Genomic DNA, 26,497 nt, shown 5'->3' with positions numbered 1-26,497 from the left:
ACTAACAATTCTGCTCCTTCTGCCTTTCAGAACTGTCCGTCTTCACCATACCACCGTGTTCCTCTTTGTCTATCTTTGTCTTCTCTGGGAAAAGATCAATGAAGGACACAGTGCACGGCCGGCCGGGCGCCTGCTGAGGGGCTGTCGACGTGAAATAGGCCCTGGGAATATCATCACACTTATCAGACCCTCTGAACAATGGTCACAGGCAGAGGCTGATCAGGCCCTTCTTCATTGGACTCTGGGAGCCAAGATGGTGTGAGATTGCTTCTTGCCTGCGCCGATGCCGCCACTTCTCAGCGCGGCTGACGTGGACGTGAATTACACGGCCGTCCCCCAAAAGGTCATCTTTTTATAGGTGGGAACGGACCAGTCCCCCCCACCACCTTCCACCCACCACATCCTCTCCTCTATCCAGTCACACAGAGGAGGAACGTTTTCTCTCTGATGCTGTGTGATCATTTGTCTTCTGGTTCTGTGTGTGTGTGTGTGTGTGTGTGTGTGTGTGTGTGTGTGTGTGTGTGTGTGTGTGTGTGTGTGTGTGTGTGTGTGAACTGTAACCACCCTCCGAAACATGGCGATAGGGTGTGATTAACAATGGTTGTTTGTCATGGTTGAGCCTGAGAGGTGGGAGGGAGGGAGGATCAAATCAAATCAAGTTTATTTATATAGCCCTTCTTACATCAGCTGATATCTCAAAGTGCTGTACAGAAACCCAGCCTAAAACCCCAAACAGCAAGCAATGCAGGTGTAGAAGCACGGTGGCTAGGAAAAACTCCCTAGAAAGGCCAAAACCTAGGAAGAAACCTAGAGAGGAACCAGGCTATGAGGGGTGGCCAGTCCTCTTCTGGCTGTGCCGGGTGGATATTATAACAGCACATGGCCAAGATGTTAAAATGTTCATAAATGACCAGCATGGTCAAATAATAATAATCATAGTAGTTGTCGAGGGTGCAACAAGTCAGTAACACAAGAGTAAGTGTCAGTTGGCTTTTTCATAGCCGATCTTTGAGAGTATCTCTACCGCTCCTGCTGTCTCTAGAGAGTTGAAAACAGCAGGTCTGGGACAGGTAGCACGTCCGGTGAACAGGTCAGGGTTCCAGCAGGTCTGGGACAGCAGGTCTGGGACAGGTAGCACGTCCGGTGAACAGGTCAGGGTTCCATAGCTGCAGGCAGAACAGTTGGAACTGGAGCAGCAGCACGGCCAGGTGAACTGGGGACAGCAAGGAGTCATCAAGCCAGGTAGTCCTGAGGCATGGTCCTAGGGCTCAGGTCCTCCGAGAGAGAGAAAGAAAGAAAAAGAGAAAGAGAATTAGAGAGAGCATATTTAAATTCACACAGGACACCGGAAAAGACAAGAGGGGGGGGTGTGGGTGAAGGTGGAGGTGGAGGTGGACTTCTGCTTGCAGAAGACATTACTTTAGTTTGAAAACAGGCATCAGAGAAAGTGTTTGAAATTACATTCAAAGGCAAAGAGGGAGCTGATCCAATCTGTCAGTCATTAGCTCATCCCAGAGTAATTGTGGATGAATAGATGGCTGTGTTATTTTACTATATTGGTTTGAGATCTATTACTTAAATTGCAAATTAAAGAAGTGGAATCATGTAATAATTGTGAAAGTAAGATGGAGAGAATGAGAGAAAAATAAATGAAGGGTGAAAGAGAGTCTTATCCCAACCATTGAGCCACTTATCCTGTGTCCCCTCCAAACCAAAAACAACCTTCCAACAACCACAATAAAATGACATTCCTGGTTCATTGCAGCCATTGAAATAACCCACAGTCCTCCTGCTTTGATCTCATATAACCTAACACAGATAAAATGAACTAAGGCGGTGTTTCACATCTACCTTCTACCACATCTACCTTCTCACATGAATACCAGTGTTACCTCTGCTATAACTTACATAGTCCTAAACATTTTGATTGTAACATTATTTATAATCTCACAATTTGACTGGCAACTATTGCCTATAACAAGTCCCGAAGTCTACCATATAGGAACAATTTTCATTTCACAGTCTTCTTTAAAATGTTAACAAAATATTGACTGAAAATTATCAATCAATATTTATGCTATAAACCAATTAAACATGTAAAACGGTTTGATTGAATGAGAGACACAGTCTAACAAAACATTCTTTTTGTGTTTTAATGCTACCCTTTACATGCACTGAAACACCAAAAAGGGTTTTCACAACACTCATAAAAACACAACAAAACCCTCTTAAAAACACAATTACTCAGATTGAAGAACCACTTTGGGTGTTTCAGGGTGCTTCCATTCTGTTTTGAAATCAATTCAGTGTATCAGAACACTTACTTCCGTTTACATTCAAACACCCTCCAAACACCAGATCTCAGTTCAAGTGCACTATTTATGGTTTAACTACACAATGATAGTGTTTTGAGTATTTCTATTTTAACAGTATCAAGTCCAGGAAGATAAATCCCTTGCCCACACAGAGAACTCCCTCACACTGGGATGTGAACTCCCAGGGTGTTTCACCTTGTGTCTTTAGCTAAGGGTCTGTATTGAACCACAACATCAAAGCACATCAATGGAGATTGACTTTAGGATTAGTGACCCTCAGACAAACTCATCCTATTCCCAATATTCTAAATACAATCCATTGTCTATCTATACAACTCATAGGCAATCCTGTTATAGTTTCATAACAATCCTCCTATTGGCCTTGTTTCTTTCTTTTTAAGATCCATGATAGAATAGTACTCAATCCACCTTGAATCGAAGGATAATTTTGACCTTCATGAATGTATCAAGTACATAAGTACTGTACTTATGTGCCCAGTGTCCTGTTCGTTCATTCATTCATCAGTGATCAGCTGAAGGAAGCGTATCCTTTAATAGGGCAGTAGGAGGAAACTGTCTAAATAGTGTCGAAAACCCATTTTCCTCTTCCATGCTTTTCTCCTCATAACCACATCCTGTGAGTTGTGCCCTGGGCAGCGACGTGGTCCGCTTGACTGTGATGTACAACTTGAAAGGAGAGCGGCCACGGCACCCCAGGTTAGTTTAGTACACTGACGTCAGACTATGGATAGTGCAGAGCCTTTCTGTTCTGTGCTGTTTCTCTGCCGCTCGCTATCCTGCCCACCACACCACACCACATCCACCACCCACCCGTCTCCATCTTTCACTTCTATTTTCCCTTTTTCTGTGTTCCTTCCCTCTGTCTGCGAGTCAGTCAGATCAAAGGTGCATGCTCAGGGGATCTCTCATTGAGAAATGCCTCTGATTAGACGAGGCATCCTCCTCCACGTTGAATCTATCTCTTCTGTAATGGAGATGGAGTGCATGGAAACACTAGTCTGTACTCTGTACAGTCATCATAATACCATGGAAGTCCACATCAAAGAGGCATGTGCTACTGCAAGATATAACAGAAGGCCTTTCAGTTTTTGTGTAGTAGTTAGTGATTTTATAACTTTCGCTCTGTAACAAGTTTAAGGAGAGCCTTTGTGTGTGTGTGTGTGTGTGTGTGTGTGTGTGTGTGTGTGTGTGTGTGTGTGTGTGTGTGTGTGTGTGTGTGTTGGTTCTCCTAACTCCCCGTTCCACAAATCTAAATCCTTCAACTGAAAACAATCTGGTGTGGAGATAAAAGGGTTGCTAAGGTAACCAGCAGAACCGTCTCGTGCCTGCCAGCCATTGCAATGAATAAAATAAAGCTTAAAGTTTGAACTTTTAACATGTATAGTTCAATATTTAGCTGTTAGATCCAAGTAATTTAATTTGAATGAGAACAATAACTTATGTGTAACCTAAAGTCATCAATTTCCCTTTATTGACACCAAACACTCCATAACCTATGTAATACAGATTCACTGTAATACAGACTGAATTAGAAGACAGAAGTTGGGGTTGACTACACAGTATATCTTGGTCATTGCTGACTGGTACTGTCAAGGTGACTATGTATTTCTTTCAGTTGGTTCCTGAGGATATCATCATGTGACAAAACAGGTTGACAATGTGGGCAGAAACCATGTCATTTTAGAATGCAACTGCAAGCTTTTCCCTTTGAGATCACAACTATGGGAAAAATTGCATCAAGGCGACACTGAGAATGCCTATACTGAATTTGTATCAGTGGGTATGGTGTCTGTTATGACAGTGAAACAGAGAAAAGTTGAGGTGTTTGAAATACATTCACATCACATCGACAACAATGAACAAACGAGAAGTAGAGCAGACTGTGCAACTAGGACGTGCTGACCTTGAGAAAATAGTCTCACTCCTATCCCATCTAACTTCATCCAAAGCTTCAAATAGACTTTTCAATTTCTTAGTATCCAAAATGCCCACATTTGCATATACATTCATCTGTCATGTTTTGATTGGTTTCAGTTACATCTAATTGTTGTATAGAATGAATGAGTAAAGATGGAACTATTTGTGAAATTATGTAATGTGATTTTAGACTGTTTAATGAGGGACACTCCAATTCCCTCTTGGAGTTGAACTAAATCAGAGGACCACCCATGAGCACAGTTATGATCTGGCGTCAGGGGACAGCCCTTTTCTATGTTTCGAATAAAACCCCCACCTGGGTTTTCCCACTTCAGACCAGCTTACCTTGATAACGAGAGGGCCAAGGTTTGAGACCAGACTAGAGGTCGACCGATTATGATTTTTCAACGCCGATACCGATTATTGGAGGACCCCCCCAAAAAAGCCGCTACCGATTAAATCGGCCGTTTTTTTTGCATTTATTTGTAATAATGACAATTACAACAATACTGAATAAACACTTATTTTAACTTAATATAATACATCAATAAAATCAATTTAGCCTCAAATAAATAATGAAACATGTTCAATTTGGTTTAAATAATGCAAAAACAAAGTGTTGGAGAAGAAAGTAAAAGTGCATTATGTGCCATGTATGAAAGCTAACGTTTAAGTTCCTTGCTCAGAATATGAGAACATATGAAAGCTGGTGGTTCCTTTTAACATGAGTCTTCAATATTCCCAGGTAAGAAGTTTTAGGTTGTAGTTATTATTGGAATTATAGGACTATTTCTCTCTATATGATTTGTATTTCATATACCTTTGACTATTGGATGTTCTTATAGGCACTTTAGTATTGCCAGTGCAACAGTATAGCTTCCGTCCCTCTCCTCGCTCCTGCCTGGGCTCAAACCAGGAACACATCGACAACAGCCACCCTCGAAGCAGCATTACCCATGCAGAGCAAGGGGAACAACTACTCCAAGTCTCAGAGCGAGTGACGTTTGAAACGCTATTAGCGCGCACCCGGCTAACTAGCTAGCCATTTCATATCAGTTACACCAGCCTAATCTTGGGAGTTGATAGGCTTGAAGTCATAAACAGCGCAGTGCATTGCGAAGAGCTGCTGGCAAAATGCACAAAAGTGCTGTTTGAATGAATGCTTACGAGCCTGCTGGTGCCTATCATCGCTCAGTCAGACTGCTCTATCAAATCATAGACTTATAACATAACACAGAAACACGAGCCTTAGTTCATTAATATGGTCGAATCCGGAAACTATCACGTTTATTCTGTCAGTGAAATACGGAACCGTTCCGTATTTTATCTAACGGGTGGCATCCATAAATCTAAATATTGCTGTTACATTGCACAACCTTCAATGTTATGTCATAATTACGTAAAATTCTGGCAAATTAGTTCGCAACGAGCCAGGCGGCCCAAACTGTTGCATATACCCTGACTCCGCGTGCAATGAACGGAAGAGAAGTGACAATTTCACCTGGTTAATATTGCCTGCTAACCTGGATTTATTTTAGCTAAATATGCAGGTTTAAAAATATATACTTCTGTGTATTGATTTTAAGAAAGGCATTGATGTTTAGGTACAGTCGTGCAACGATTGTGCTTTTTTCACAAATGCGCTTTTGTTAAACCATCCCCGTTTGGCGAAGTTGGCTGTCTTTGTTAAGAAGAAATAGTATTCACACAGTTCGCAACGAGCCAGGCGGCCCAAACTGCTGCATATACCCTGACTCTGTTGCAGAGGTGACCCATTTTCCCTAGTTAAAAGAAATTCATGTTAACAGACAATATTAACTAAATATGCAGGTTTAAAAATATATACTTGTGTTGTCACGTCTGTTCAAAGGAGCGGACCAAGATGCAGCGTTTTCGTAGTTCCAAATATTTATTGGAAGTGAAACTGAATGCAATACATTAATAACTTGAAAATACAAAACAAACCATGACGCAGAGAGGACAACACTACTCAAAAGACAATAACCCACAAACACCCTTACTAAATATGACCTCCAATCAGAGGCAACGAGGACCAGCTGCCTCCAATTGAAGGTCAACCCAATAAACACCAACCTAGAAATAGACAAACTAGAACTACAACATAGAAATAGAAAACATAGAACAAACACAAAACACGCCCTGACCACGCTACCATAGAAAACAACTTATATTGGTCAGGACATGACAGTACCCCCCCCAAAGGTGCAGACTCTGAATGCACACAGACAAAAAAATAAATAAAAATACAACACACAAAGGGTGGGTGACTAATGTCTATGGCAGCGGCTCTTAGTTCCGGGCGTAGTACCCCCACCGCCCACTGATCCCCCCCCGCTTCTGTATGTCCGGAGGAACCAGACCATGGATCACCGCTGGAGGCTTCGGACAGCTAACCGCCACTGAAGACTCTGGGCTAAAGGCCGCCGCTGAAGGCTCTGGGTTGCAGACCGTCGCTGGAGGCTCTGGGCTGAGGAGCGTCGCTGGGGGCTCTGGGCTGAGGAGCGTCGCTGGGGGCTCTGGGCTGAGGAGCGTCGCTGGGGGCTCTGGGCTGAGGGCGCTGGGGGCTCTGGGCTGAGGAGCGTCGCTGGGGGCTCAGGGCTGAGGAGCGTCGCTGGGGGCTCCTCCAGTGCTCACAGCAGGCACTGGCTGGACCGGGTTATGGATGCGCACTGGAGGGAGAGTGCGAGGAGCAGGAACAGGACGTACTGGACTGGGCAGGCGCACTGGAGGCCTGATGCGTGGGGCTGGCTTAGGAGGCGCCAGACTAGTAACACGCACCTCAGGGCGAGTGCGGGGAGCAGGAACTGGACGTGCTGGACTGGGCAGGCGCACTGGAGGCCTGATGCATGGGGCTGGCTTTGGAGGCACCAGACTAGTAACACGCACCTCAGGGCGAGTGCAGGGAGCAGGAACAGGATGTACTGGGCTGTGAAGGCGTACTGGAGGTCTGGAGCTTATGGCTGGCACAACCTGTCCTGGCTGAATGCCAATCTTAGCCCGACAACGATGAGGAGCTTTCACCAAGCGCACCGGGCTGTGAATGCGTATGGGCGATACAGGGCGCATTACTGCATAGCTCAGTGCTTGCCTCGTCACCCGCTCCCCACGGTATGCACGGGGAGTTGGCTCAGGTCTCCAACCTGATTTAGCAAAACTCCCCGTGTGCCCCCCTAAAAAAAAAATTCTGGGGCTGCCTCTCGCACTTGCCTTTCGTTGCATATAACGCCTCGTAGTATCGTCGCTCTGCCTTCGCTGCCTCAAGTTCCTCCTTCGGTCGGCGATACTCCCCAGCCTGACTTCAGGGTCCTTCACCGTCCAAAATCTGCTTCCATGTCCATTCCTCCTGCTGTTCCTTCTTCTTCCGCTGCTTGGTCCTTTGTTGGTGGGTTATTCTGTCACGGCTGTTCAAAGGAGCGGACCAAGATGCAGCATTTTCGTAGTTCCACATATTTATTAGAAGTGAAACTGGATGCAATACATTATTAACTTGAAAATACAACACAACAAACCGTGACGCAGCGAGGACAACAAACTACTCAAAAGACAATAACCCACAAACAACATGCAGAAACACCCCTACTAAATATGACCTCCAATCAGAGGCAACGAGGACCAGCTGCCTCCAATTGAAGGTCAACCCAATAAACCCCAACCTAGAAATTGTCAAACTAGAACTACAACATAGAAATTATAAACATAGAACAAACACAAAAACACCCCCTGTCACGCCCTGACCACTCTACCATAGAAAATAACTTATATTGGTCAGGACGTGACATGTGTATAGATTTTAAGAAAGGCATGGATGTTTATGGTTAGGTACAAGTTAGAGCAACGACAGTCCTTTTTCGCGAATGCGCACAACATCGATTATATGCAACGCAGGACAGGCTAGATAAAATTGTAATATCATCAACCATGTGTAGTTAACTAGTGCTTATGATTGATTGATTGTTTTTTATAAGATAAGTTTAATGCTAGCTAGCAACTTACCTTGGCTTCATACTGCATTCGCGTAACAGGCAGGCTCCTCGTGGAGTGCAATGTAAAGCAGGTGGTTTGAGCGTTGGACTAGTTAACCGTAAGGTTTCAAGATTGAATCCCCAAGCTGACAAGGTAAAAATCTGTCGTTCTGCCCCTGAACATGGCAGTTAACCCACCGTTCCTAGGCCGTCATTGAAAATAAGAATGTGTTCTTAACTGACTTGCCTAGTTAAAAATATTTATAAAAAAATTATATATATATATATATATCGGCAAATCGGTGGCCAAAAATACCGATTACCGATTGTTATGAAAACTTGAAATCGGCCCTAATTAGTCGGCAATTCCGATTAATTAGCCCACAAGGGCACATTCCCCTATCATTTCTTTGTAACCATATGTTTGTTATGCATTTCTGTGTGTACTTAGTTAGTAAATAAATGATTTTAAGACAATTGATGTATGGATGACTCATAGTGAAGACTGGGTTCGTGCAGATAACCAACAATTTACGACGTTTGGAATGAGACTAACGTGAGGTAAAGAATAATTCATTAATCAGAAGACTATGTGATCAGATATTAAAATATATGAAAGTTATATTAGGAAAATTATAACTTTGTAATCTGAATATTTTCCTTGGTGCCCCGACTTCCTAGCTAATTACAGTTACATGATTAAGTAGTTTAATCACGTAATAATGTAAAAATGTAAAAAAAATGTCAATGTAATAATAATTACAGAGAATTTTTTATAAAGATTCATCTTCAGTTTAATGATATCAAAGACACGACAACACACACACACACACACACACACACACACACACACACACACACACACACACACACACACACACACACACACACACACACACACACACACACACACACACAGACACACACACACACACACACACACAAACACAGTTACACATACACACACACACACACACACACACAGTCACACACAAAATCAATATATGAGCACAGCTGCAGAGAGAGATAGCCACACACTGTAAGAGAGACCCCCTAACTCACCTGGCTGCCCAAACAGTTGAGTTGTGGAACAGACCAGACCCGTTTTGGATGATGTTTTGGGTATAAAATAAAGTCTAGGGTTCCGTAAAAGTGTGCCACACAGATGACATGTAACATGCTACACTCAGAAAAAAAATGGTTCCAAAAGGGTTGTCCCCATAGGAGAACCCTTTTTGATTCCAGGTAGAACCGTTTTATGTCCCATGTAGAACCCTCTGTGGAAAGGGTTTTACATGGAACCCAAAAGAGTTCTACCTAATACCAAAAGAGTTCTACCTGGAACCAAAAAGGGTTCTTCAAAGGGTTATTTTATGGGGACAGCTGAAGAACCCATTAACCCCTACATGTAGAAAATGATATCTCAAATGTATATTTAACCTCTTAATTTAAAATTCATAGTAATTAACAAAAAAAACTAAAAACATTCATGTTTATCAGTAAAGTACTTTGGAACCCACCCTGTTACAATGTTCTAAAAGGAAGCTGTCAATAAAGCTTTTAAAAACAAACATGGCGGCGCACATGGAGGAGGTGTGAGCTACGACAACAGGGGGAATACAACGACTTTACGTGCACAAGAACATTTTGAATCTGATATAGATAATGGATGATGATAAAATCCATATCGCTTAACGCAAGGATTTGAAAATTGAACACAGTGAGTAACTTCAAACCCTGTGATCAAAGCTTTTAATTTTTTTTTTTTTATAGACGTTCAACAATGCATCTAGCTTACAAAAGTCACTAGCTTGCTAATGTGGCTGTCAGTGTCATGTCAAGAATGGATAGCTCGAATCGCGATTTACTTAGCTAGCTAGCTATGTTTCTCATTAACGGTATTCGTGATTCATTTCTTGAATAACTAACAAGCACATAAAACTATTATCTTACACAAATGCTAATGTGTTTACCCAATGTGAACTTGGAACAACGTGATTTGCATCGCCTGAATCTCTCAAGGTTTATGCAAGGCTCTCCATGGTAAAGATATGGCATTCACAAGGGTCAATGTAACCATAGAAACATCTCATTCTCTATCTCTCTCTCTCTCCTACACACTCTCATATGCACAGACACAACCTTGTTTATGTCTCTTTCTCTCTATATATCTCTCTCTGCTCTAGCTGGAGGATAGTGGCATTTGTGGCATTCCACTGATGTCCCATAGAGACTATAGAGTAGCTAGGCAGAGAAGATGTGGTTTGAGTGGGTGTGCAAAGCTGCCATCAAGGCAAAGGGTGGCTACTTCGAAGAATCTCAAATATAAAATATACACTGCTCAAAAAAATAAAGGGAACACTTAAACAACACAATGTAACTCCAAGTCAATCACACTTCTGTGAAATCAAACTGTCCACTTAGGAAGCAACACTGATTGACAATAAATTTCACATGCTTTTGTGCAAATGGAATAGACAACAGGTGGAAATTATAGGCAATTAGCAAGACACCCCCAATAAAGGAGTGATTCTGCAGGTGGGGACCACAGACCACTTCTCAGTTCCTATGCTTCCTGGCTGATGTTTTGGTCACTTTTGAATGCTGGCGGTGCTTTCACTCTAGGGGTAGCATGAGACGGAGTCTACAACCCACACAAGTGGCTCAGGTAGTGCAGCTCATCCAGGATGGCACATCAATGCGAGCTGTGGCAAGAAGGTTTGCTGTGTCTGTCAGCGTAGTGTCCAGAGCATGGAGGCGCTACCAGGAGACAGGCCAGTACATCAGGAGATGTGGAGGAGGCCGTAGGAGGGCAGAAGGACCGCTACCTCCGCCTTTGTGCAAGGAGGAGCAGGAGAAGCACTGCCAGAGCCCTGCAAAATGACCTCCAGCAGGCCACAAATGTGCATGTGTCTGCTCAAACGGTCAGAAACAGACTCCATGAGGGTGGTATGAGGGCCCGACGTCCACAAGTGGGGGTTGTGCTTACAGCCCAACACCGTGCAGGACGTTTGGCATTTGCCAGAGAGCACCAAGATTGGCAAATTCGCCACTGGCGCCCTGTGCTCTTCACAGATGAAAGCAGGTTCACACTGAGCACATGTGACAGACGTGACACAGTCTGGAGACGCCGTGGAGAACGTTCTGCTGCCTGCAACATCCTCCAGCATGACCGGTTTGGCGGTGGGTCAGTCATGTTGTGGGGTGGCATTTCTTTGGGGGGCCGCACAGCCCTCCATGTGCTCGCCAGAGGTAGCCTGATTGCCATTGGGTACCGAGATGAGATCCTCAGACCCCTTGTGATACCATATGCTGGTGCGGTTGGCCCTGGGTTCCTCCTAATGCAAGACAATGCTAGACCTCATGTGGCTGGAGTGTGTCAGCAGTTCCTGCAAGAGGAAGGCATTGATGCCATGGACTGGCCCGCCCGTTCCCCAGACCTGAATCCAATTGAGCACATCTGGGACATCATGTCTCGCTCCATCCACCAACGCCACGTTGCACCACAGACTGTCCAGGAGTTGGCGGATGCTTTAATCCAGGTCTGGGAGGAGATCCCTCAGGAGACCATCCGCCACCTCATCAGGAGCATGCCCAGGCGTTGTAGGGAGGTCATACAGGCACGTGGAGGCCACACACACTACTGAGCCTCATTTTGACTTGTTTTAAGGACATTACATCAAAGTTGGATCAGCCTGTAGTGTGGTTTTCCACTTGAATTTTGCGTGTGACTCCAAATCCAGACCTCCATGGGTTGATAAATTGGATTTCCATTGATTATTTTTGTGTGATTTTTGTCAGCACATTCAACTATGTAAAGAAAAAAGTATTTAATAAGATTATTTATTTCATTCTGATCTAGGATGTGTTGTTTAAGTGTTCCCTTTATTTTTTTGAGCAGTATATTTTAATTTGTTTAAAACTTTTTTGCTTACTACATGATTCCATATGTGTTATTTAATAGTTTTGATTTCTTCACTATTATTCTACAATGTTGAAAACAGTAAAAATTAAGAAAAACCCTTGAATGGCTAGGTGTGTCCAAAATTTTGACTGGTACTGTATATACATACATTTGTATATGTAAGGTCAATTATCAAAAAACACGTCAACTCAGATAAAAAATATATATAATTGCATATGTTAAGACCCTATTTCACACCATGTGACCACTGCAATTTGGCTGGTACACCGTCGACATTTTAAATAAAATAAACATGTTAACATCTAATTACTACCACCGTCGAATGTCAACTTAAATGGTCATGGCTGTTCTGTTATCAATACTTCTATGATTTCAATAAGTTTTCTATGGAGGATTGACGGCATATAAAACAACTGATATTCCCATTCAAGTCAACATTCTCTGATGTGTGGACCTCCAACCAACTTTGTGGTACCATTTGAAAGTTTAAAATAGATTTTATACCTATTTTAGTACATTTTATCAGCCAAAACATGATACTCATACCTGTATTCAAGAGAATGTTGTTTCAACCGATGGTGAGTACAACACAAAAATCTAAGATGATGTAAAATAGGGTCTAAGCTATGACCATATGCGAATATGAAAAAAGTATCTATCTATCTATCATACATTTATAAAATAAAAACAGACATTATAAAATTGTTTGACAACCCTGTTTGTAAGCTTTTAAATGATATCAATCTCGTTGATCTTTTCCAGTGATGTCGACATGGATTTCTCATGGTATGGTGGGATATGGAAAATGGGTAAACTTTGAGCACATTCGTGTACAAAAGGTCACTTTCTGAGCACTTCTGCAATGGGAAAATATGTATGGTAGATTTATTTGAAATCAAAAGGAGTGCTGTCAAAAAATGATTGAATTCAAATGGATTTACCCTAATAATGTCTCCTTGGGTTACCTTGTCGACTGTGTGAATGTGTGCACCTTTTTTCAGCAAAGTTTTTGCCTTATGTGATCTGAACATCTATTACTGTGTTAATGAACAGGTATTACTCACCAACTATTGTTAACCAGAATCAAACTCTAGACTGTTATTTTCATCCTGTTCCTAGCAGCCTATTTTCCTTAAGAATGGGTACGAGCTGACTGAGGCTTTGGCTGCAGCTTCTGTGTGCTCTGCTGTCTTTTCTTGTGAGCAGAGCACTGACTAATAGAACTGTGTCCTTGTGTTGCCTAGGTAACAGAGGCATGCAGATGGCAGCGTACAGAGTGTCTCTCTGCCCGCGTGACAGTGGCCTGTTCAGGTTGCGATTGGGCAGACCCAGGTCCAGGGCTGACCGTGCCCTCATGGCCCCCCTGCCCCACCTCCTGCCCCAGAGCCGGGGCTCGGACCCTGTTTAGCGAGACGGGTCTGGGACAGGGACTATAAAGCGGTCACCAGACGCAGGGTGGAGCACTGGTGGCACCCCCGTATCATGGAGCAGTGGCAGAGGGATACGCTGGAGGAGGTGAGTTGGCAGCAATTCTTAAGTTCTCTCTTTGCTATATGTTGGCCCTTAGTAGAGGCTTCTGGGAAAGATTGTCAGATGAATATTTTAAAACACCCCTGGCTTTAGTTCCAATTATAATCTAGCCTAATATTAAACCATACTCTGGTCATTAAGCATCCTTCAGAATAACCATAGTCATCATGGGACATTAGAACCTGGGCCTATTGCTATGTTTATATATGTGTGTCTGTCTGGTTGAACCCTGTTTAGTGTTCCCTTTAGGAGGCCTTCTGGTTTGCGTAGACTCTAAAACATTAATTAAATCATTCACTTACTGTGTAATATTCTTGACTCATAGGCGTAATATGCTTAGTAATGAAGTAACCTATTCACAGTCTCCTGTTTGTCTGTCTCTGTTTTTGGTTACTGTTGTCACGACCATCAACAGCCCTCTAACAGTGAACCTTTTTTTTGTGGGATACACATAAGGCAATTCTAGGTCTTGTGGCATATTTTGGTTAAACTATCCCCAATTCAATGGAATTGCAACCCTCTACATGCACAGTGCATTCTTCCATCACATATGCAGTGCACTCTTCTATCACATGTACAGTCGTGGCCAAAATTTTTGAGAATGACACATATTAATTTTCACAAAGTCTACTGCCTCAGTTTGTATGATGGCAATTTGCAAAAACTCCAGAATGTTATGAAGAGTGATCAGATGAATTGCAATTAATTGCAAAGTCCCTCTTTGCCATGCAAATGAACTGAATCCCCCAAAAACATTTCCACTGCATTTCAGCCCTGCCACAAAAGGACCAGCTGACATCATGTCAGTGATTCGTTCACACAGGTGTGAGTGTTGACGAGGACAAGGCTGGAGATCACTCTGTCATGCTGATTGAGTTCGAATAACAGACTGGAAGCTTCAAAAGGAGTGTGGTGCTTGGAATCATTGTTCTTCCTCTGTCAGCCATGGTTACCTGCAAGGAAACACGTGCCGTCATCATTGCTTTGCACAAAAAGGGCTTCACAGGCAAGGATATTGCTGCCAGTAAGATTGCACCTAAATCAACCATTTATCGGATCATCAAGAACTTCATGGAGAGCGGTTCAATTGTTGTGAAGAAGGCGTCAGGGCGCCCAAGAAAGTCCAGCAAGCGCCAGGACCGTCTCCTAAAGTTGATTCAGCTGCGGGATTGGGGCACCACCAGTACAGAGCTTGCTCAGGAATGGCAGCAGGCAGGTGTGAGTGCATCTGCACGCACAGTGAGGCGAAGACTTTTGGAGGATGGCCTGGTGTCAAGAAGGGCAGCAAAGAAGCCACTTCTCTCCAGGAAAACCATCAGGGACAGACTGATATTCTGCAAAAGGTACAGGGATTTGACTGCTTAGGACTGGGGGTAAAGTCATTTTCTCTGATGAATCCCCTTTCTGATTGTTTGGGGCATCTGGAAAAAAGCTTGTCCGGAGAAGACAAGGTGAGTGCTACCGTCACTCCTGTGTCATGCCAACAGTAAAGCATCCTGAGACCATTCATGTGTGGGGTTGCTTCTCAGCCAAGGGAGTGGGCTCACTCACAATTTTGCCTAAGAACACAGCCATGAATAAAGAAAGGTACCAACACATCCTCCGAGAGCAACTTCTCTCGACCATCCAGGAACAGTTTGGTGACGAACAATACCTTTTCCAGCATTATGGACCACCTTGTCATAAGGCAAAAGTGATAACTAAGTGGCTCGGGGAACAAAACATCGATATTTTGGGTCCATGGCCAAGAAACTCCCCAGACCTTAATCCCATTGAGAAGTTGTAGTCAATCCCCAAGAGGCGGGTGGACAAACAAAAACCCACAAATTCTGACAAACTCCAAGCATTGATTATGCAAGAATGGGCTGCCATCTGTCAGGATGTGGCCCAGAAATTAATTGACAGCATGACAGGGCAGATTGCAGAGGTCTTGAAAAAGAAGGGTCAACACTGCAAATATTGACTCTTTGCATCAACTTCATGTAATTGTCAATAAAAGCCTTTGACACTTATGAAATGCTTGTAATTATACTTCAGTATTCCATAGTAACATCTGACAAAAATATCTAAAGACAGAAGCAGCAAACTTTGTGGAAATTAATATTTGTGTCATTCTCAAAACTTTTGGCCATGACTGTACAGCTGATTCTCAAGATCTTTCACACTAATGAGATGCTATTGAGCCCACACTACTACACAGTCTGAGCCAAGGACTACATGCTTTCTGGTAAGTTTTGATTATGATACTGGGCGGGGTGAATCTATTTTATATGACATACATGATTATTTGTTAACTAGTAAATAGTAGCCTACAGCAAAGTGTGTTTAAATAATTTCTAACTTAACAATTTCTGCTTGTTAGTTTTTGCTACCATGTGGGTTTTAGCTTGCTTGAGCCTGCTAACTAAGGAGTGTTAATTCACCTGTTTCCATACATGTTTAATTTTAAAACATTTATCTTACAAAGGAGTTGTTTAATCTAACTGCTTTTAACTATTTATCTGTACATGGAATTGTATTTGTTTTTCTTTACTCATGTTTTTCTAATTGTTACATGAAAATGCCACGGGCACTATCTGATGTGTGGAGACATTTCACTGCAGCTAATGTAGAAGGAAAAGCTGTGTACATTTGCAAATACTGTTACAAATCATATGTGAACAATGCAACAAAGATGCAGAATCATCTGGCCAAGTGCATAAAGTTCCCTCAGCACTCACAACAAGCAACCTCTGACAAAAGTCCCTCTACTTCTATTCGAGGTGAAAATTATGAATCATACACCTTATCGATAGCAACAGCTCATGGTCCTCCTGGAATTAGATTTTTTTTGGACTCAATGGAGGAACATAGTCAGAGAAATGCTGATGAATGTCTTGCTCAAGCTGTGTATGAACCAGTTAATCTCTGATGCTCACAGGCAATGTGTATTGGAAGAGATTTCTGAATGGTCTTCACCCAGCATACACCCCTCCAACCAGACATGCTTTATCTACTCATTTTCTGGATGCAGAGTTCAACATAGTTCAAGTGAAGGTCTAGCAAATCATAGAGAAAGCAGACTGTATTGCTATCATCTCTGATGGGTGGTCGAATGTTTGTGGGCAAGGAATAATGAACTACATCATCTCCACCCCATAACCTGTATTCTACAAGAGCACAGACACAAGGGACAACAGACACACCAGTCTCTACATTGCAGATGAGCTGAAGGCAATCATCAAGGACCTTGGACCACAGAAGGTATTTGCACTGGTGACAGACAATGCTGTGAACATGAAGGCTGCTTGGTCTAAATTGGAGGAGTCCTACCCTCACATCACACCTATTGGCTGTGCTGCTCATGCATTGAATCTGCTCCTCAAGGACATCATGGCACTGAAAACAATGGATACACTCTACAAGAGAGCCAATGATATATGGATAGGTATGTGAAGGGTTATCAAGTTATAGCAGCAATCTACCTGACCAAGCAAAGTGAGAAGAATAAGAGCACCACATTGAAGCTGCCCAGCAACACCCATTGGGGTGGTGTTGTCATCATGTTTGGGGTGTCAGGTAGCCTAGTGTTTAGAGCGTTGGGCCAGTAACGGAAATGTTGCTAGGTCGAATCCCAGAGCTGACAAGGTAAAAATCTGTCTTTCTGCCCCTCAACTAGGCAGTTAACCCACTGTTCCTAGGCCGTCATTGTAAATAAGAAATTGTTCTTAACTGACTTGCCAAGTTAAATAAAGGTTAAATGAAAAATAAAAAATGTTTGACAGTCTCCTGGAGGGGAAGGAGTCACTCCAAGAACTGGCCATATCACAGTCTACCGATATGGACAGCCCCATCAAGAGGATCCTCCTGGATGATGTATTTTGGGAGTGAATGGTAAGCAGCCTGAAACTCCTGAAACCTATAGCAGTAGCCATTGCATGGATTGAGGGAGGCAATGCCAGATGTAAGAGAAGAAATCCATACTCCCCTTTCCACTTCACTGTTGCTCCAAGCAGAGGAAACTGCAGTTCTGATATTCAAAAAGCGTGAAGACTTTTGCCTGAAGCCCATACACTTTGCAGCGTTCATGTTGGACCCCAAGTATGCTGGCAAGAGCATCCTGTCTGGTGCAGAGATCAACAAGGCCTAAGGTGTCATCACTACTGTGTCTCGCCACCTTGGCCTGGATGAGGGCAAGGTTCTTGGCAGTCTTGCAAAGTACACTTCCAAGCTAGGGCTTTGGGATGGAGATGCAATATGGCAGTCATGCCAACATATCTCATCAGCCACCTGGTTGAAGGGACTTTGTGGATCTGAGGCTCTTTCCCCTGTTGCCTCCATCATCCTCCAAATCCCACCAACATCAGCCGCCTCAGAGCGCAACTGGACCTTGTTTGGGAACACACACAAGAGCACGCGACAGGCTGACCAATACAAGGGTTGAAAAATTGGTGGCCATCTGGGCAAATTTGAAGCTTTTTGAGCCTGAAAACGAGCCATCCTCAACAAGGTTGGAAAGTGACAGTGAAGATGAGGTCTCAGAGCCTGATGTTCAAGAGGTGGACATTGAGGAGGTCCAGGGAGAAGACATGGAAGCCTGAGAGGAAGACAACCAAAGCTTTAGTTTTTAGACAATCATTTTACAGATGTATGTTGAAAAAGTTTTTGGGAGATGCGATGGATCATTGGGGATCATTCAATATTCCCTTTCTTTTGTTTTTCAGTGAAATCATCCCATGTGAAGAGTCAACTCATTTCATTAAAGTTCAATTCAAAACTAAATTGTTTTTTTTATTTCTATTGGAAGGATTTAATCATTTGCAATTATGTCTACTTATGATAAGGTAAAAGGTGTGTGTTTCTGTCTACATATGATATGGTAAATACATCCAATGCAAAAAAACATCAACATTAAAATGGTATTAATATCAATTTGCATATATTTCCATTCATTCCCATATATTCCCATTAATTCCCACAGAAAGTTTCCACATCTGAATATTCCCCAAAATGTGCAACCTTAATACAGACAAAAGAATCCAGGAGCTAGGAGTGTAGTTTTGCACTGACCTAGGCTGTATAACTCTTAGGCCTAACCACAAAGTCATAAAATCTGATTTTAAACCTAATCATAACCCTAACTTCACCCACACTGCTATTCCTAATTTCTAGCCCTAAATTAAGAACAAAAAGCAAATTTTTGTTTTGAAAAATGTTTATAATACTGGCATGAACGTGCAGTTGAAGTCGGAAGTTTACATACACTTAGGTTGGAGTCATTAAAACTCGTTTTTCAACCACTCCACAAATTTCTTGTTAACAAACTATAGTTTTGGAAAGACGGTTAGGACATCTACTTTGTGCATGACACAAGTATTTTTTCCAACAATTGTTTACAGACAGATTATTTCACTGTATCACAATTCCAGTGGGTCAGAAGTTTACATCCACTAAGTTGACTGTGCCTTTAAACAGCTTGGAAAAGTCCAGAAAATAATGACATGGCTTTAGAAGCTTCTGATAGGTTAATTGACATCATTTGAGTCAACTGGAGGTGTACCTGTGGATGTATTTCAAGGCCTACCTTCAAACTCAGTGCCTCTTTGCTTGACATCATGTGAAAATCAAAATAAATCAGCCAAGACCTCAGAAAAAAATTGTAGACCTCCACAAGTCTGGTTCATCCTTGGGAGCGATTTCCAAACGCCTGAAGGTACCACGTTCATCTGTACAAACAATAGTACGCAAGTATAAACACCACGGGACCACGCAGCCGTCATACCACTCAGGAAAGAGACACGTTCTGTCTCCTAAAGATGAACATACTTTGGTGCAAAAGTGCAAATCAATCCCAGAACAACAGCAAAGGACCTTGTGAAGACCTTGTGAAGATATCCACAGTAAAACGAGTCCTATATTGACATAACCTGAAAGGCCGCTCAGCAAGGAAGTAGCCTTGCTCCAAAACCGCCATAAAAAAGCCAGTCTACGGTTTGCAACTGCACATGGGGACAAAGATCGTACTTTTTGGTCTGATGAAACAAAAATAGAACTGTTTGGCCATAATGACCATCGTTATGTTTGGAGGAAAAAGGGGGAGGCTTGCAAGCCGAAGAACACCATCCCAACCGTGAAGCACGGGGGTGGCAGCATCATGTTGTGGGGGTGCTTTGTTGCAGGAGGGACTGGTGCACTTCACAAAATAGATGGCATCATGAGGTAGGAAAATTTTGTAAATATATTAAAGCAACATCTCAAGACATTAGTCAGGAAGTTAAAGCTTGGTCGCAAATGGGTCTTCCAAATGGACAATGACCCCAAGCATACCTCCAAAGTTGTGGCAAAATGGCTTAAGGACAACAAAGTCAAGGTATTGGAGTGGCCATCACAAAGCCCTGACCTCAATCCCATAGAAAAGTTGTGGGCAGAACTGAAAAAGCGTATGCGAGCAAGGAGGCCTACAAACCTGACTCAGTTACACCAGCTCTGTCAGGAGGAATGGGACAAAATTCACCCAACTTATTGTGGGAAGCTTGTGGAAGGCTACCCAAAAGGTTTGACCTAAGTTAAGGAATTTAAAGGCAATGCTACCAAATACTAATTGAGTGTATGTAAACCTCTGACCCACTGGGAATGTGATGAAATAAATAAAAGTTGAAATAAATCGTTCTGTCTAATATTTTTCTGACATTTCACATTCTTAAAATAAAGTGGTGATCCGAACTGTCCTAAAATAGGGATTTTTTGCTTGGATTAAATGTCAGTATTTGTGAAAAACTGAGTTTTTAAAAGGTGTATGTAAACTTCCAACTTCAACTGTACAGTAAGCTATACACCAATCACATGTTGCCAGACACAGATTTGTAGGGCTAGTTCCTGTCAAACAGTCTGTATAATTATTGATGGTGAGGCTCTCACGAGCCTCGTGAAGTCTGTTTCCCTGAGCATGTGTTTGTTGTCTTCCCCAGAGTTCCCTTAGGAAGAAGTTTTATGTCCTGTCTATGTTTCCGTACCCCTCTGGCCATTTCCACATGGGCCATGTACGGGTCTACACCATCAGTGACACCATCGGACACTTCCAGAGGATGAGGGGCCACCAGGTAATAATAATAATAATAATAATAATATTAATATACCATTTAGCAGACGCTTTTATCCAAAGCGACTGGCCCTGACAGTAGCTGGAGATTCAACTGTGAAAAGCTTAGCTGCCCATACTGGTAACTTTTATCATTTCTCCTTTCCACCCCTCTATGCATGTCTGTCTCTATGGCTCTTTCTCTCTCTCTCTCTCTCTCTCTCTCTCTCTCTCTCTATGCATTCACACAAACTGTACTGTCACGACTCCAGGTTAGTCACGTAGAAGCATACAGCTGTGAAGCACTTTGTGTGTAGTCCTCAAGGTCACCGTCCGTTCTCGCTCTCTTTACATCTTCTCTGTAATGGAAGCCCTGATCCATCGTCATTACGGCCTTGATGTTCTGTCTAGTCTGAATCAGTCAGCTTCTGTTCTGCAGGAGGTGTGTGTGTGGAGGCTGTTTAAACTGAGAGAGATGCTGCTCTGCCTTTGCCTTCTAACTCAGCTCTTAAAAGGTCGAACTGGGATCGGGGAATTAGTTCAATTGTCATTTCAAAGGACATTTCCCCAGCCTCAACTGGTGGGGCTGCCATTTTTCTGAAAAAGGATTTGCATATTGTAGCTTTAAGAGTGCCCCCATTGTCCCTGGCCCAACGCTACATTGCACTTACCTAAGTGCTCTTAGCCACAAGACCACTTTTCAGTGGGACTACCTACGCATGGCACATTATCAGACATGATTACGGCATAAAAAGGTTTCATGTCAAAACAATGACTCTTTAAGTTGGTGAGTTCCTCTAAGACATCTGCCTTTAAGTGTTTCTGCAGGGGTAAGACAGGGAGGGATGCAAGCTCCCCTGTCCATTCTAATGTGTTGACTACTCTCCTCTTCATAGAAAAGTGTGAAAGATGTGTGTTGGTGTTTTAAGAGAGATGATGATCAGACCGTTGGTGTCCTACAAACCACTGGTGACAAATGACTCCCCAGAGACACCATTCGGATCTGTCACTGTGTCCCCTAATGCAGCCAGTCACCCACAGCTTGAAATGGTTACTAAAGAATTCACTGTGACCCTTCTCTCTTTCTCTCTTTTCTTCTCTCTCTCTCTCTCTCTCTCTCTCTCTCTCTCTCTCTCTCTCTCTCTCTCTCTCTCTCTCTCTCTCTCTTACCCTCCCTCCCTCCCTCTGTATACTGTTCTAAACCATTACTCCAGCCATTCTTCTCTTTGTCACAATAACAACCCACTCCCCCTCCTTAGCGAGACGGACAGCGCCTCTTTGGTGTGTGTTGTTTTGTAGGCCCTCCTCTCTCAGGCTACGTCCCAAATGGCACCAGATTCCCTTTTATAGGGCATTATTTTTTACCAGGGTCCATAGGGCTGTGGTCCAAAGCAGTGCAATATATAGGGAATAGGGTGCCATTTTGGATGAATCCTCAGGGGCTGATTTAATGGAGCCTGACAAAGTGCTGTCAGTGTTGTGAGTGTGGCACAACGGGCCTGTCATTGTTTTGTAAGCAGCAGGGTTTCGTTCCCTCGCACTCAGAGAGAGATGGCTAGGCGTTGGAGAGAGACTGAGGTTCAGGAGAAGCAAAGAGGAGACGGAGGAGTAGAGTAATTATGAGCACTATCGCCTGGGTCGTGTTCATGTTGAAGCAGGGAGGGACTGGTGCAATAACACATTTTTGTTTTCCGTTGCATGCCCTAATGAACACAACCCTGATGTTTCATCCATCACACTTGAGTCAATAAGCCCTCAGGGTTTACTAATCCATTAACAACCTGCTGTATGTCATGCAGCTGTGACTGTGACTGAATATATCTGCAGGTGTGTTTGTTGTGTATTTGCTGCTCATAGCTTTGCCCTGCTGGTTGTTTACTAAGCAAATACCCTCATCCACTCAGAGGGTCACAGTGTTGGCTACATTTCTGTCTTCATATGGACTTTATTTTTCTTAGCAGGTAGGCTGCATCTGGGCTACCAGCAGTAAGGCTGTAATGCTGTCTTCTTAACCACTATTATTTTAGTTGTCGTATGGACTAGTTCATTCATTCAATTTGATTACACTTGTAGAGACAAAATCCCTTCCCTGTAGCCTAGTTGTGGTGTGATGTTTAGTAAAATCCCTTCCCTGTAGCCTAGTTGTGGTGTGATGTTTAGTAAAATCCCTTCCCTGTAGCCTAGTTGTGGTGTGACGTTTAGTAAAATCCCTTCCCTGTAGCCTAGTTGTGGTGTGATGTTTAGTGGTTATACTGCCTGTGGCTCTGCTCTGCTTTCAGCCTGCAGCTCGTCTCTTCACAGATGGAACCAGAGCTTTTGGGATTTGTGTGGGTGGACACACATACACTTTAGCATAGCCATGCCAATGTGTTGCATGCCCAAAATCAGCCCCCTGCCCTGGGACTCCTGTCTGTCAGGCTGTCCTGCTGGCCTGGATGGACAAGTCCCTCCCTAATATACATCTAAGTCTTCCACTCTGTGGACAAGTTTCTCTCTTAGCTCCTCCTCTATCCATAGGTTATCTATAGGTTATCTATAGGTTATCCATAGGTTATCCATAGGTTAAATGTAAGCAATACAGTCGTAGTGGGCGAGTTAGAGACTTGACTTTGGCCCTGGGGTTGTTGTGGAGCATCGACTGTTAACAAGGATGATGGTTTGCCTCTGACATATTCTCTTTTGGCTGATGTAACTTTGAGAAATGAACCGAGGTAGACAGCCTGTCCTGTCAATCAGGAGTTCATCTCTTCTCTACAACAGGTCTGCTAAAGGTCCTCCTCACTACATTAGATAATGGGCACATTTAAACTGGAAAAACGGTGTATTAACACGGCAAGCACATCTATTTTAATGACCGTAGGGACTTCTTTATATTACTAGATCTACAGGTACTCTTTTCTCTAGTCAATGTCTGTATATTTTACCTCGGCACGAAGGCGCTCACTTAGACTAATATCATCCAGCACTCGGCTTTACAAATTAGGCCCAGGCAGTTACCAAGGATACCGATTTCTGTCTGAAGCGTCAGACTCGTTAGTCGATGCACACTCCTCTCCTGTCGCCCTCACCTCTCTCTCTCTCTCTCCACTGCTCTTCCATTCTCTTCTCTTCCACTCCTCCCTTTATTGCCTCCTCCGTTTTCTTTCTCTTCAGTAAGCGAAAGCGAAGGATGAAGAAGGAATAGAGAAGGGTGAAAGGAGGTTATCAATAAGTGAAAAAACACATTATGATGAGGAGAAGGGTGGGACTGACTGACTGCAAGCAAGCAAAAGCTGGAAGCCTGTGTAAACCTCTGATCACATCTGTCAGTGCTGCAAAGTACAATGCCTTACATCACAACATCCCCATACTAGTGTGAATGAAATATAGATGATGATGATGCAAACAGAGAGGCCTTGATTCTTATTACCATCCTCCATTTAACACATCCAATCAGACCAGTGCCAGTATGTCCCCTCCTATTCTAATGTATAACTCACATTACAACATTAGGCCTTTCTGGGCCTGTGCACAGCCACTCTACATGCATTAGATGTTATGTTCCCTCACTTCTCTGCCTTACACTCAGGTTGGGTTTAACAGCTTGTATGTACATTACATGCCTTCTGGCATAGAACAGAGAGCTATAGCTTAACTAGTAATTTCCCGGCCTAAGGGGACAAATCAAGTATTTTAAATTGAATTGAACTGTTATCTTGGGGGCTGTGTGTAACGTGTAAAACCCAATGGGAAGGGAAGAACAGCCAGGTGTGATATGTAACTGATTTCTGTGTAACTGTTTTTAGGTGCTAAACCCTATGGGCTGGGATGCTTTTGGACTCCCAGCAGAGAATGCTGCCATCGAGAGAGGCCTTGACCCGGAGGAATGGACGAAGAGGTACAATACAAGATATGACACAAACACTTCTCGCTCTCTCCCTCTCTCGCTCTCTCTCTCTGTTTCTCTCTCTCTGTTTCTCTCTCTCTCATTCCCCCTAACGTCCTCCTCTCCCCTGTCTGTCTCCGTCCCCAGTAATATCCAGTCCATGCGGGAGCAGCTCGACAGCCTAGGGCTCTGCTTTAATTGGGGCAAGGTGAGTAATGGGAGGAGCTGAGCACCACCTCCAACCGTCCAGTGGGAGGCTCTGTGTGGGTGGATGACTCTCTTTTCTCTCGTGTGTGTGTGTGTGTGTATGAATCATCTTGTGGATCCCTCTGCTTCCCTCTCCTCTGACCAGGAGGTGACTACCTGCCTGCCATACTATTACATGTGGACCTAGTGGCTGTTCGTCAAGCTCTTCAAGGCAGGACTGGCCTATCAGGAAGAGGTAGGTTCGGGGTCCTTCAGTCTGAGTCTGTCCAATCCTTGTCATAGGCTGTGTCGCAATAGTCCAAAGTGGTTTCCTCAATTCATCTCCTTTCCATCTCTGCTGACGAGGAGACACTTTGGACTAATGTGATGCCGTCATGCCCCTGGTATTGTCATGGGCCGTGTGTAGAGCTCCAGGGGGGCAGGATGAGGGAGACACATCCCAGGAGGATGAGTCTCAGGCAGGCCACAGAGGCTCAGTGGCCTGGGGAACAGTCTTCAGTAACTATGGAGCCTCCTTTGGCTTTGTGAGGAAAACACATTTTGTGTAGTAGATTACAGACAATCGGAAAATCTGTCCTGTAGTGGAGAGGTCATGTAGTTTAATCAGATGCAAGGTATTTTGGCACTCGTATCAGTAGACATCTGTCTCTTTCTCTGATTTGATCAGCTCCTGTGATGTTGGCTTATGTCTCTCTTTGTGTCTGTGTCTATTTGTAGTAATTGTAATCTGTGTGTGTGTGTGTGTGTGTGTGTGTGTGTGTGTGTGTGTGTGTGTGTGTGTGTTTTTTTGTGTGTGTGTGTGTTGTGTGTGTGTGTGTGTGTGTGTGTGTGTTGTTCCAGGCGGTGGTGAACTGGGACCCTGTGGACCAGATGGTGTTGGCTGATGAGCAGGTGGATGACAGCGGGCGCGGCTGGAGGTCTGGAGTTCTGGTGGAGCAGAAATTACTCAGGCAGTGGTTCATTAAGACCACCAACTACGCCAAGGTAGGTGTGTGTCTCTCGTGCGCATGGAGGGTGTGTTGGTGATAAGCCCGTCAAGGGTCAAAGGGCGTCCTATCACATCAATCTCACCACCTGAGCATTTTGGCATAATTTGATTGGCTGGCTACATTAGAGGCTGTGTTAGAATGGAAGGGGGGGAGACCCCTCTGACATCAATCACTGCAGAAACCATGGCAGCCGCTTCAGCCCTGGCTGTAGAACAAACCTGGGCTCAAGTAGGATCTGATTTATTTCAAATACTTTAGCTGGGATTGAGTGATCTTACCTGGTACAATGGAACCATTGGAATAGTTCCAAAAGTGCAAACTGCAAAGCCCACCCATCTGGCACGTCAGACTGGGTCAATCAAGTGCTCAGAGTATTTGAAAGAAAATAAATTCTACTTGAACCCAGCCCTGGCTGTGTAATCAGCAGCCTGCTGAGAGTGTCATTCCCAGGCTGGCCTCGCCGGTCCGGGCCAGTCTGACTGATGAGAAACCTCCACGTCTCCAGCAGCAGGGTCTCATAATCACTACCAGCCACTACCAGCCACGCTCTGGGTTGAAATTACCCTCTCTGGAGATTTATTCCACCCATGGGTTAGGCGGCGCACTCACAGGCTGAAGAGCGTGAATACATACACACACACACACACACATACACACACACACACACACACACACACACACACACACA

The 26,497-nt window shown here is 43.6% G+C and overlaps 1 pseudogene; it reads left to right on the top strand.

Moving 5' to 3' along the window:
• Nucleotides 1-13,411: 13,411 nt before the first annotated feature.
• LOC106579342 (probable leucine--tRNA ligase, mitochondrial) overlaps nucleotides 13,412-26,497 on the top strand; it is a 50,632-nt pseudogene continuing 37,546 nt past the window's right edge.

The sequence above is a fragment of the Salmo salar genome, chromosome ssa02 (assembly GCF_905237065.1).
Source record: "Salmo salar chromosome ssa02, Ssal_v3.1, whole genome shotgun sequence".
NCBI lineage: Eukaryota > Metazoa > Chordata > Actinopteri > Salmoniformes > Salmonidae > Salmo > Salmo salar.
This window is presented reverse-complemented; position numbering and strand designations above follow the sequence as displayed.